Source organism: Jaculus jaculus, chromosome 3, assembly GCF_020740685.1.
Source record: "Jaculus jaculus isolate mJacJac1 chromosome 3, mJacJac1.mat.Y.cur, whole genome shotgun sequence".
Taxonomy (NCBI): Eukaryota; Metazoa; Chordata; class Mammalia; order Rodentia; family Dipodidae; genus Jaculus; species Jaculus jaculus.
In genome coordinates, this window is record NC_059104.1 from 67,847,470 (window position 1) to 67,856,495 (window position 9,026).

The following is a 9,026-nucleotide window of genomic DNA, read 5'->3' on the forward strand; positions in this document are numbered from 1 at the left end:
TAGTCATATAAAGCCAAAATCCCTAAGAGTGTGTGTTGCTCTACACTCTTAATCTTGTCAGCTGGGAGGTAGAGATTACTGTTCTGAATTGGGTTCCAGGTAAGCCTGGATCTGTATCAGACCCTGCCCCAATAATGACAGAAGCAAAAGACAAAGGCCCTATAAATCTGAAGGCATAAAAGGCAACAATATTCAATCACCAAATACAGCTTATTTGAAAATGGTAAAGCCAATTTAAGAATATGTAACTGGTGACTTCTGGTCAAGATGGTGACCGCTTAGCTGAGCTGCAAATCCTGGGGAAAGAAAGGCAAGGCATTAGGACTTCACTGGGTTTTTAGGGGAAAACAATCCCCCAGTAGATTGTCAGTGGGAGGGCACAGAGGCGGGGAAAACAGAGAATTGCTGATCCCCTCCCCCCAAGTAGCCCCCATTTCCATGGAGCGGGAGCCAACCTGCACCCATCCCTGTGTACAGAAGCTTATTTGGCTCCACCCACTTGCTCTCTTACTGCTCCAGCCACCAGGCAGTCAGGGAATCCTGGCAATAACAGGGAATTGCAGATTCCCTGGCGAGTGGGCAGCCCACCCCTCCCCCCAAACAGCCGCTGTTTCCATGGAGCTAGTAGCCACCTTGCAACAATCCCTATGTGTGGAAGCTTAGTTGGCTCTGCCCACTCACCATCTTACTGCTTGGCCAGCAGGTGAATCCTGACAATAACAGGGAATTGCGGATTCTCTTGCGAACAGACAGCCCACCCCTCCCCACAAATAGCCACCTATCCACAGTGTAGCCACTTGCAGATCAATCCCTGTGAGTGGAAGTTTAGACTGCTCCACCCACTCACTCACTTACTGCTCCTGCCTCTGCACATTCAGTGAGCCCAGTCTCACAGCAACTGTCACACTAGCTCAGACTGTGTCTCTCACTTGTGCCAGCTCAGGTGCCATCCCCTACCTGTCTGCTGCACAGGCAGACCCCATTGTCCTGTAGCAGGGGAGCACAGACTGCTTCTGGGTCCCAGTGTTCCCAGCCAGAGTTTGGGCTGATTCAGTCCTTGTTGTCTCAGTGTCCCTCCTAGCTTGAACGCAGGCAGTTGTGGCACATTACTGAAAATTCAGGCAACTTTGGTGCCCCTGCCAGGCAGTAGATCAGGTGGCCTTGACAAGTGAGAGCCGAAGCCCAGGCTGCTGGGCAACTGCCCCAGGCTACCTCAGATTCCCACTGTGCTTGAGCCCAGGCTGATCCACCCACCTACATGCCCATACACTGTCATGGGCAGACCACAGTGCAAAAGAAATAGCATGAAAAATCAAGTGTAAGAAAATCCAGCTAGAGCATCCAGTCCTAACAATGAATATATCTAACCAAAATAAAGAAGAGTCATTAGGACCAGAATATCAAATTGAAGCTATGAGCTTTTGATCAGAGAGACCTACAAGGTGTCCTAAAAGACAGACAAATTTCTGTCAGAGTACTTGATGACCCACCAAAGGTTAGTGATAAGACCCTACTGCTGAAGACACCTTATGTGGTTGACATGTAAAATGGAATGGCATGGCTGGAAGTTGGAAGAGAGTCAATGCCCAGACAGTCAGCACTTCTAGTGCCATAAGGTGCTACATGGGTGACGGGGGGCGGGGGGGGGGATGACCAATATCTGTCCAAGCAACTCATAGTCTAACCTACCTAGCAGCAAATAACCTGTCATGATGCCCACACAAGTGCAGTAGTGGCACACAGCCATGGTGGGGAACCAACTGCTCTTGATTTGGCTAACTGATTCCCTCAGTGCTATGGAACCCATAGCTGGAGCTGGGAAACAAGTCAGAACCATATCCAAACATAAGCCCATTCTCTAGTATTAAGCTACCAACAATCATGGGCTACAAGAGGGTCTACACCTATTAAATTCTCTATAAAAAAGTAAGGGTTATCTCATTTGTCCTCATGCTAACATACTCTCCATTGGAGAATCTGCTTCTCTTTTTCAGATAGATGCAGATACTAAGGAGAGAGCCACCCCATCATACCTCAATAGGGCCCTGGCTGAAACTAAGAAAAATTGGTGAAACAAGCAAGGGTGCTGTTTTACTGATGAACTGGATGCCAACACATGGGGGAAGGAGATCAACACAGAGAAAAGTCAACTCCTACCAAATCAGAGAGCCAGAGCCCCAGAGGCCTCCAACACCTCTGCACTGAAGCAGACCAAAAATGAACCCAACATTGCTCAGGGAAATTTTGCAGAAGAGGGGGCAGAAAGAATGTCAGAGCCACATGTTTGGTCATGATATGCAGAGACATTTTATCTTACCCAAAACTGTGGGCTAACTCCACAATGCATAACCCAAATACCTCAACAAAGAGGGGCCAAGAGAAGGGGGTAGGTCATGGATGAGCCTAATAATGGTACCAAACTGACTATATTTGCTGAATACAATACTACTTAATTAAATTTTAAAAAAGAAAGAAAGAAAAAAAAAAAGGATATGGAGTTCCAGTTAAGATGGCGGCGTAGGTACCACGCCAAAGCAGCCTGGGGGGAAAAAAGACCAAAAAACGTCAGCAAAATACCCACTTTTACTAAAAAGTGAGGTGTATAGGAAACTGAAGCAGCAGCAGAGAAGTAGGAGAGATCCAGAGCATCCAGAGCCCACACAGGCCGGCAAAAGCAGCCCCGGCAGCTCGGCCAACTGCCACGGTGGTGGGGCGCACCAGAAAGCCGCCAGACTCGGCTCCAGCCACAGGAAAAGCCAGGTGCAGGATTTTCCCCTCACACCGGTGCTCTCCGCAACTCAGGAACCGTGAAGGGAGAGCGGCAGTGAGCAGCAGAGGAGCAGACCGGGAGGTAGAAGAACACGTGGAGCAGCGAGAGAAAAAGAGCAGCTGCGGGTCCCTCCCCTCCCCCACTGCCTGAGCCAAGCTCCAGCAAACAGAGCAGCTTCCCAGGACCCGACCACGCCAACTTTAGTCCAAAAGCAGAACCCAAGCAGGAGCAGAGTTCAGCAGCAACATCGGCAGCTCCGGAACCAGTACCAGCAGCCCCAGCAGCAGCAGACCCAGGAGCATCAGCAGCGGCAGACCCAGGAGTGGCAACAACAGCAGACCCAGAAGCAGCAGCAGTTCCAGCAGCAGGGGTGCTGATCTGCAGGGCCACAGTTGCCAGGCTTGGTTTGCCCTATAGGAAAAGACAGTGCCCAGCTCCAGAAATCAGAACAGCAGCCCAACGAACGAGGCAGCAACTTGACTGAGACCAAAATCATCCAAGGTAACTGGGTTTGCACCAGGGAAGGGTCTCACTTGGTCACAAGCTGACTGGGATCCCTCAACAAACCAGAAATCAAACCTCTGTGTTGATAGAGGATCTGGTTGTTATAATAACTACTCTGGCATACATACTTGGGGCTGTTTTTGACTGAGTGGGTACAGTGTTTAGTTAACTTTTAGAATCTACCAGTATTTTATTCCACTCAGCCTACTTGAATACTCCCATAGCAGGGAAACTCAACCCCTAGGAGCACCTTTGTAGATACTCTCAGAGTCTTAAGAGCCACATCTAACACCTTAAGCTCCTACCCTGAAAATATTTAACATTCAATCAATTGATACAACTAAGAATACCCAGCTAGCAAGAAAATCCAAGCATTAACTTAATCCAAGATGCAAAAATATATACATTATAACACAAGAAACACTAAAAAGCAAGACGATATAAATCCACCTAAAAGTATTAATGCATCAGAAATGTCCTCCAGTGAGAAAGAGTTAGAGGAAATGCCTGAGAAAGAGTTCAAAAGAATGATTATAAATATGTTCAAAGAGGTCAAAGAACACATCAAAACAATCAAAGAGAAATTTAAAGAGGAAATCAAAGGAATCAAAGAAGATGCAGGACACCAATTTAATGAAATAAAGAAGGCAATACAAGACATAAATAAGGAAATAGAAATAATAAAGTAAAACCAGTCAGAATTACTAGCCATGAAGAACACAGTTAATGAAATTAACTCTGTAGAAAATCTCACCAGTAGAATGGATGAAGGAGAGGACAGAATATTTAAGCTAGCAGACCAGGTGGCAGATCTAATACAGGCCAACAAAGAGAAAGACAAACTTATAGAAAAGTATGGTGGGAATTTCAAGATATTCGGGACACTATGAAAAGATCAAATATTAGAATTCAGGGCATAGTAGAAGGAGAAGAATTTCACTCAAAAGGCATTGTAGGTATCTTCAACAAAACCATAGAAGAAAATTTCCCCCAAATTGGGAAAGAGGTGCCAATACAGATATAGGAAGCCTTTAGAACCCCAGCCAGACAAAACCTGGAAAGATCCTCTCCTCGCCATATTGTAATCAAACTTCCAAACACACACACCAAAGAAAAAATATTGAAAGCAGTTAGAGAGAAAAATCAAGTTACCTACAAAAGTAAGCCCATCAGGATTACAGCAGATTATTCAACACAAACTTTTAAAGCCAGAAGGGTTTGGGGTGATATATTCCAAGTTCTGAAAGATAACAACTGTCAACCAAGGTTACTTTATCCTGCAAAGCTATCCATTCAAATAGACAGAGAAATAAAGACATTCCATGACAAAAGCAGGTTAAAGGAGTATTTGAAGACAAAACGAGCTCTACAGAAAATACTTGATAGAATCCTCCATGCTGAAGAAAAGGAAAAGCACTCATATAAGGAACCTAGAAAAAACAAGCAATACTCAAATACTAGTTAACAGAAGAGAGCACAGGTAGAACCAGAACCACACCAAAAAAAAAAAAAAAAAAAAAGGCAAACATAAACACACACCTTTCAATAATATCTCTTAATATCAACAGCCTCAATGCCCCAACGAAAAGACATAGATTCACAGACAGGGTTAAAAAGCAGGATCCTACAATTTGTTGTCTCCAAGAAACTCACCTTTCTACAAAGGATAGACATGACCTTAGGGTGAAAGTTTGGAAGATGGTGTTTCAAGCAAATGGGCCTAGAAAACAAGCAGGGGTTGCTATCCTATTATTGGACAGGGAAGACTTTACTCCAACGTTAGTCAAGAAAGATAAGGAACGTCACTTTATATTGATTAAGGGCACACCAACAGGAGGACATTACAATCCTAAACATATATGCACCTAACATGGGGGCTCCCAAATTCGTCAAAAAAACACTATTAGAACTAAGGTCACAGATAACACCAAACACAGTGGTGGTGGGTGACTTTAACACCCTGCTCTCATCAATTGACAGGTCATCCCGGGAAAAAATAAACAGAGAGGCATCTGGACTAAATGAGGTCGTAGAAGGAATGGACGTAACAGATATATACAGGACATTTCATCCAAAGGCTGCATTCTTTTCAGCAGCTTATGGAATGTTCTCTAAAATAGACTAGATATTAGGATACAAAGCAAATCTTAACAAATTCAGGAAAATTGAAATAATTCCTTGCATTCTATCTGACCACAATGGAATTAAACTACAAATCAGTAGCAAGAAAGGCTATGGAGCATACACAAAATCATGGAAACTAAACAATACACTATTAAATGAAGAATGGGTCAAGGAAGAAATCAAAAAGGAAATCAAAGACTTTATAGAGTCAAATGATAATGAGAACACAACATACCAAAATCTCTGGGACACAATGAAGGCAGTTCTAAGAGGTAAATTTATAGCCTTAAGTGCCTATATTAAGAAATTAGAAAGGTTGCAAGTAAACAACCTAATGCTTCACCTTAAAGCCTTGGAAAAAGAAGAACAAGGCAAACCAAAAATCAGTAGACGGGAAGAAATAATAAAGATTAGGGCAGAAATTAATGAAATAGAAACAAAAAGAACAATCCAAAGAATTAATGAAACAAAGAGTTGGTTCTTTGAAAGGATATACAAGATTGATAATCCCTTAGCAAATCTGACCAAAAGAAAGAGAGAAGAGGCACAAAGTAATAAAATCAGGGATGAACAAGGTAACATCACAACAGATTCCAGAGAAATTCAAAAAATCAAAGGGACATAATATAAAAGCATATACTCCACAAAGTATGAAAATCTGACAGAAGTGGATGATTTCCTTGATCTATATAACCTACCTAATCAAACTGAGATTAATCACTTAAATAGACCTATAACAAACATGGAGATCCGAACAGTTATCAACAATCTCCCAACTAAAAAAAGCCCAGGCTCAGATGGATTCACTGCTGAATTTTACCAGACTTTTAAGGAAGCGCTAACACCATTGCTTCTTAAGCTTTTCCAGGAAATAGAAAAGGAAGGAATTCTACCAAACTCCTTCTATGAGGCCAGCATCACCCTGATACCAAAACCAGGCAAAGTTAGAACGAAAAAAGAAAATTACAGACCAATCTCCCTCATGAATATAGATGGAAACATTCTCAGCAAAATATTGGCAAACAGAATACAAGAGTATATCAAAAAGATCATTCACCCTGACCAAGTAGGCTTTATCCCAGAGATGCAGGGATGGTTCAACATACGCAAATCTATAAATGTAAAACATTACATAAACGGGTTGAAGGACAAAAATCACATGATCATCTCATTAGAAGCAGAGAAAGCATTTGACAAAATCCAACATCCCTTCATGATAAAAGTCCTACAGAGACTGGGAATAGAAGGAACATATCTCAAATTAATAAAGGCTATTTATGAAAAGCCTACAGCCAACATATTAGTAAATGGGGAAAAACTGGAAGCTTTTCCACTAAAATCAGGAACAAGACAAGGGTGTCCACTGTCCCCACTTTTATTTAATATATTTTGGAAGTCTTAGCCATAGCAATAAGGCAAGAGACACACATAAAAGGGATACAAATTGGAAAGGAAGTGATCATGTTATCATTATTTGCAGATGACATGATTCTATACATAAAGGACCCTAAAGACTCTACTAGCAAACTGTTAGAGCTGATCAAAACCTACAGCCATGTAGCAGGATACAAAATAAATACAGAGAAATCAGTAGCCTTCATATATGCTAACAACAAACCCACAGAGAATGAAATCAGAGAATCACTCCCATTCACAATTGCATCAAAAAAAATAAAGTACCTTGAAATAAACCTAACCAAGGAAGTAAAGAATCTATACAATGAGAACTTTAAAACACTCAAGCGAGAAATTGCAGAAGACACTAGAAAGTGGAGAAACATCCCTTGTTCCTGGATTGGAAGAATCAATATTGTGAAAATGGCAATCTTACCTAAAGCAATCTACACATTTAATGCAATCCCTGTCAAAATTCCAAAGGCTTTCTTCATGGAAATAGAAAAAACAATCCAAAAATTCATTTGGAATCACAAAAAACCTCGAATATCTAAAATAATACTGAGCAACAAAAATGAGGCTGGTGGTATCACCATACCTGATTTTAACCTATACTACAGAGCCATAGTAACAAAAACAGCATGGTACTGGCACAAAAACAGACATGTAGATCAGTGGAACAGAATAGAGGACCCAGATGTACGCCCAAGTAGCTATAGCCACCTGATATTCGATAAAGATGCCAAAAATACTCATTGGAAAAGAGAAAGCCTCTTCAGCAAATGGTGTTTTGAAAACTGGATATATATCTGCAGAAGGATGAAAATAGTTTCTTCTCTGTCGCCATGCACAAGAATTAAGTCCAAATGGATTAAAGACGTTAACATCAGACCTGAAATTCTGAAACTGCTAGAGGAAAAAGTAGGGGAAACCCTTCAACATATTGGTCTTGGCAAAGACTTTCTGAATACAACCCCAATTGCTCAGGCAATAAAACCACAGATTAATCACTGGGACCTCATGAAATTACAAAGATTTTGCACTGCAAAGGACACAGTGAAAAAAGCAAAGAGGCAACCTACATAATGGGAAAAAAATCTTCGCCAGCTATATATCTGATAGAGGATTAATATCTAGGATATACAAAGAACTCAAAAAGTTAAATAATAAGGAATCAAACAAGCCAATCAAAAAATGGGCTATGGAGCTAAATAGAGCATTCTCAAAGGAAGAAATACAAATGGCATATACACATCTAAAAAAATGTTCTACATCACTAGTCATCAGGGAAATGCAGATTAAAACTACATTGAGATTCCATCTCACTCCTGTCAGATTGGCCATCATCATGAAAACAAATGATCATAAATGTTGGCGGAGATGTGGAAAAAAAGAACCCTTCTACACTGCTGGTGAGAATGCAATCTGGTCCAGCCATTGTGGAAAACAGTGTGGAGGTTCCTAAAACAGCTAAAGATTGATCTACCATATGACCCAGCTATAGCACTCCTAGGCATATATCCAAAGGACTCATCTCATTTCCTTAGAAGTACATGCTCCACCATGTTCATTGCTGCTCAATTTATAATAGCTGGGAAATGGAACCAGCCTAGATGTCCCTCAACTGATGAGTGGATAATGAAGATGTGGCACAATGGAGTTCTACTCTGCAGTAAAGAAAAATGAAGTTATGAAATTTGCAGAAAAATGGATGGACCTGAAAAGTATTATACTAAGTGAGGTAACCCAGGCCCAGAAAGCCAAGCGCCACATGTTCTCTCTCATATGTGGATCCTAGCTACAGGTGATTGGGTTTCTGCGTGAGTAGCAGAGGCCAGTAAGGTAAAAAGGAGACATAAATGGTAGAGAAAGGAAGGGAAGAGGATACTTAATAGGTTGATATTGTATATAGAGTAATTACAATGATTGTAATGGGGAGGTAATATGATGGAGAATGGAATTTCAAATGGGAAAGTGCGGGGGTGGGGAGGGAGGAAATTACCATGGGATATATTTTATAATCATGGAAAATGTTAATAAAAATTTTTAAAAAAAAGAAAGAAAAAAAAGAATATGTAACCCATAACCTTCCCTGACATGGAAAGAGATTAGCTCTTCCAATGCAACTCTATGCAACTGTTTTTTTTTTTTTAATTGTTTTTTTTTTTTGTTGTTGTTTGTTTTGTTTTTTGTCATTAGGCCTTGTTACCTTTAGGGGTGGCTTCCAGTCTCA